The sequence below is a fragment of the Rhinolophus ferrumequinum genome, chromosome X (assembly GCF_004115265.2).
Source record: "Rhinolophus ferrumequinum isolate MPI-CBG mRhiFer1 chromosome X, mRhiFer1_v1.p, whole genome shotgun sequence".
Lineage (NCBI taxonomy): Eukaryota > Metazoa > Chordata > Mammalia > Chiroptera > Rhinolophidae > Rhinolophus > Rhinolophus ferrumequinum.
The window spans coordinates 93,140,188-93,144,946 of record NC_046284.1 but is presented as its reverse complement, the minus strand read 5'-3'; positions in this window follow the sequence as shown (position 1 = coordinate 93,144,946).

Below are 4,759 nucleotides of genomic sequence, written 5' to 3'. Positions count from 1 at the left end.
TAACTGCTTTTCCCTTGCTGCTTTTAAGATTGTTTCTTTGTCTTTAAGCTTTGGTATTTTAATTATGATGTGTCTTGGTGTGGGCCTGTTTGGGTTCGTCTTGTTTGGGACTTTGCACTTGTTGGGTTTGTATGTCTGTTTCCTTCACCAGGTTGGGGGGAAGTTTTCCATCATTATTTCTTCAAATAGGTTTTCAATTCCTTGCTCTATCTTCTCGTGGTAGCCCTATGATGCGAACATCAGTATGCTTGATGTCCCAGAGGCCCCTTAAAACTGTCTTTTTTTTATTATTATTATTTTTTCTTTTTTGCTGTTCTGGTTGGGTGTTTTCTGCTCCCTTATCTTCTACATCATTGGTTGTATCCTCTGCTTCATCTAATCTCTTGATTCCCTGTAGTATATTCTTCATTTCCATTATTGTATCCTTTGTTTCTGACTGGTTCTTTTTTGTGGTTTCTATCTCCATTTTTATGCTTCCTATCTTTTTTTCTGTTGAAGTTGTCCCCGAGATCATTGAGCATTCTTATAACCAGTGTTTGGAACTCTGAGTCTGATAGATTGCTGATCTCCATTTTGCTTCTTTTTCTGGAGCTTTGTTCTGTTCTTTCATGTGGGACACATCTGTCTCCTCATTTTGGGTGTTTCCCTGTGTTTGTTTCTGTGTTTTAGGGCTGCTATGTCACCCCATCTTAGTAGAGGGGCCTTATGTAGTGGGTGTCTTGTGGGGCCATGGCACAGTCTCCCTGGTCACATGAGCCAGGTGCTCCAGGTGTGTCCTTTGTGTGGGTTGTGTGCCCACCTGTCGTATTAGGGTGGTGCAAAAGTAATTGTGGTTTAAAAGGTTAAAAATGGCAAAAAATACAATTACTTTTGCACCAACCTAATAGTTGAGCCTTGATTGCTGTTGGCATGTCAGTCAGAGGGACTGATCCTTGGGCTGAGTGGTTTTGAGGACTGGCCATGAATACAGTGGAGGAGCTGTTGTACAGGGGCTGACACTGTGGAGCAGGATTTGCTTTAGCAGGGCTTTGGTGCCTGCCCAGTGTGCCTTTGGGTGTATCATTTGTGGAGGTGGTTAAGTGGTGCTTTGGTGTGTTTGGAGGTGTGTTGGTTCTGGGGCCTCTTGGGAGTGGCTCTGGTGCAGGCCAAGGTCAGCTGCTGCGTCTGCCCTGTCCTGGGCCACTTTGTATGAGCTACAAACCATGTGAAGATGGTTGCCACTTTTGCTAGGCGTGGAGATACCTAGGAGAGGCTAAGCTGCTGAGGCCGGCTGCTGCTAGTGCCAGGCTTGGGGTTGCTTAGCAAGAGGTATGGGGCATGCCGAGGCCAGATGCTGCTTGTTTGGGGTTTGTGAACCTCTGAGAGATTTTAGGAAAGTCTGCAACATGAGCGGCTTGGGTGACCCCGCAAGTTAGGTGGGATGGAGGTCTCAGGGAATCACCAGGGTGGGGCGAACGGTGTTAGCTAGGTTGATGGAGACTCATGGTGCCCGCCTTAATAAAGGAACATTAGCTTCTGCCAGCTCCTCTGTCCGGGAGAAGACTGCCCCTCCAACCCTCACTCTGCAACCAGACAACTCAGTTCCTCCCTGTATGTTCCTGGCACCTTTCGAGCTACTGCCTCAGTGCTGGAACTCAGAGCAAGTGAGTCCATCAGCAAGTATGTATGCAGGCCCTTTAAGAAAAACACCTGGGACTCCAACAGCCCTCCGTCTCAGCCACAATCTCCTCTGGTTTGGTTTTCACAGCTAAAAGTTATGGGGACTTCTCTCCCTGACACTGGAACCCTGGGGTGGGGAGCCTGGTGCAGGACAGGGATCCCTTGCTCCTCTGGGGGGAACCTCTGAAGCTGAGATATCCCTCCCGATTTTTAATCACCACACGTGGATATGGGACCAGCCTGTTGTGTCTCCACCCCTACTATCAGTCTCAACTTGGCTGCTTCTGTATGTCCTTAGTTGTAGGACTTCAGTTCAGCTGGACTTTAGGCGATTCTCAATGATGGTTCTGTAATTTAGTTGTAATTTTTTTTTTAACTTTCTCCCCTTCTTCCACTTCCCCCTCCCGCCCCCTACTCCAGTTCAAGGGTTGTTTCTCAGTCTAGTTGTGTAGTACACAGCTCCCTGGCCCATCCTGGTATTATGAGGCTTGTGCTCCCCCCGGCTGAGGCAGTCCATCGCCAGTCGTTGGTCGGCCGCTCACAGCAGCTGATAGCAGCTCTCGCTGGCTGCCGGCCGCTCACGCTGGCTGCTGGCCACTCAGGCTGGCCGCCAGCCGCTCCTGGCAGCACACGGTAGCCCACATTAGCCTGTGGAAGTTCACACCAAGCTCCAGCTGCTCACGGCAGCCCAGCTCCAGGGAGAGCTGTTGTTCACAATCTTAGCTGTAGAGGGCGTAGCTCACTAGCCCATGTGGGAATCGAACCGGTGACCTTGGGGTTAGAGCATGGCGCTCCAACCACCTGAGCCACTGGGCCAGCCCAATTTAGTTGTAATTTTGATATAGTTGTGGGAGGAGGCTAACAGTGTTTACCTACTCCACCATCTTGACTGGAAGTCTCATGCTTTTTTTTTTTTTTACCTTTGTTTAGTCTCACTGCCTCCTGAGATTGTACCAAATAAAAGGTAGACACTTTGGGGGCGGCCGGATGGTTCAGTTGGTTAGAACATGAGCTCAATTTGATTCCCAAATGGGCCAGTGAGCTGCGCCCTCCACAACTAGATTGAAGATGAGCTGCCACTGAGCTTCCGGAGGGACGGCCAGATAGCTTAGTTGGTTAGAGCGTGAGCTCTAAACAGCAAGGTTGCTGCTTCAATTCCCACATAGGATAATGGGCTGCACCCCCTGCAACTACAGAATGAAAACATCAACTGGACTTGGAGCTGAGCTGCGCCCTCCACAACTAGGTTGAAGGGCGACTTGGAGCTGATGGGCCCTGGAGAAACACACAGTTCCCCAATAAAATAAAATAAAAAAGTAAACACTTTAATTACCACTCCTATTGAATTTATACAGAATATATGCTAAATTCACACTAAACTTTAGGTAGGAAAGGCTTAAATTTCCCTGTAGCATTTTAAAAGATGAATAAGCAACTAATTCATTAGAATATGAAGGACTATCTAAGGTAAAGGCTTAAAGGTGTTACTCTTCTTAAAAGTTTACACATTAGAATTTAAAATTCCATGATTATGTAGCTAAATTATTTTAGCATGAGAATTGTGCTGCCCTGCCTCTAGGAACCCTGCTTGGGTTTACTATTAGCTGTTTCTGTGTCTTTGGAAAGCTCATCAAATCATTTCTAAGTAACATTGAGGTTTGAGAAGACGGAGTCTGTTTAGCTGTGTTTTCTACCACTGAACTACAGGATACCCTTGACAATTACAGTATTAGCATCCATAGAGTAGAGGAAATTTTTGTTTTCTTTTTGCCTCTCATTGAACTAAGTAATAGTGAAGCTGATAACTTCACAGGGAAGAAAAACAACACTTCTAAAATCATTCAAGTATTCTCCACAGCTACCCACTGCCAAGTTTATGGGGTCAGGGTTTTGCAGTTTCCTAGCCCCGAAACACTGACCCCCGTAGAACCCAACAGGGCCTATGTTTGGGAAGCAGGAATCTATAATGCTGCAGAGTGGTTAAAACTCATTCTTTCACAAGTTTCTTCTATAAACATTGCCATAAAAGATTGTTAAGATTAAATATGAAGTAAACCAATGCCTTTGTAATTTAAAATTGATGAGACTTTAAGTTCTAGGGGAAGAAAAAAAATTAATTACACGACAGCACTAATCCTTATAGGGTAAATGGCATCAGCACCTTTCTATCTACATTAGACAGAAAGCAATTAATTAAAATAAATGTTCTGCCAAGATTATTATACCTGTTGCTGATGATTTGCTCTTAAATTAAGTCTAATTTGTTCAGGAACATAAATCACAGTGTGTGAGAGGCAGGAAAGCAAGACTCATGGCCGAGTATTCCACTGACATTGAAAGAGAAAACCCAATCACTTTATATCTAATTGGTAGAACATTCCAGGTTTATAAAATATCTGAGATTTTACATATGGTAGATAGTGCTTAGGGCCTACTTCTATTAAGAATAATATAGAATCCATTTTTCTTTTGCTATGTCTTTTTTGAAAGATGATGTTCTCAGTCCATTTTCATTGGTACCAAATAATGTGGAAGCCATAATCTTACTTTTTAGTGGATGATCAATAATTTCCAAAGTATGTAGGAAGTGGGGTCAGTGACCATGCAGTGGCATCAAGCCTTCTAATCTTAGCCTTAGGCAAAGTTTCTTTCTAGCCTTCTCATTATGGAATGACTATGCAGTGGTTTCTTGGAAAAAGTAGTTGTTGGAGAAGGCCGTTAGTAAGAAGCACTATAACTAAAATGCATCAAATCATACAAATGAATTCAGTTCACTGCTTCACCATTTACTGGCTGAATAGTCTTGGGCAAATCCCTTAATCTCTCTGAATCAAAGTTTTTAATTTGTATAATGGGGATGGTAATACGCCAGGTTTGTAAAAATTAGCATTCAATGGATAACACGTTCTAAGGTTTGTGAAAGCTTAACATGAACTATAATAACAGAACTAGATTCAAGGAACTCTGCTTGGATCCATCACTGTACTATTAATGTATACTAGCCAGTTTCTTTGTTGCAAACATTAGTAACAAAATTTGGTTAAATTATGTTAATTGCCCTGCTAATGACCTTTTACTGAATCAAGATCCAATTTAGGAG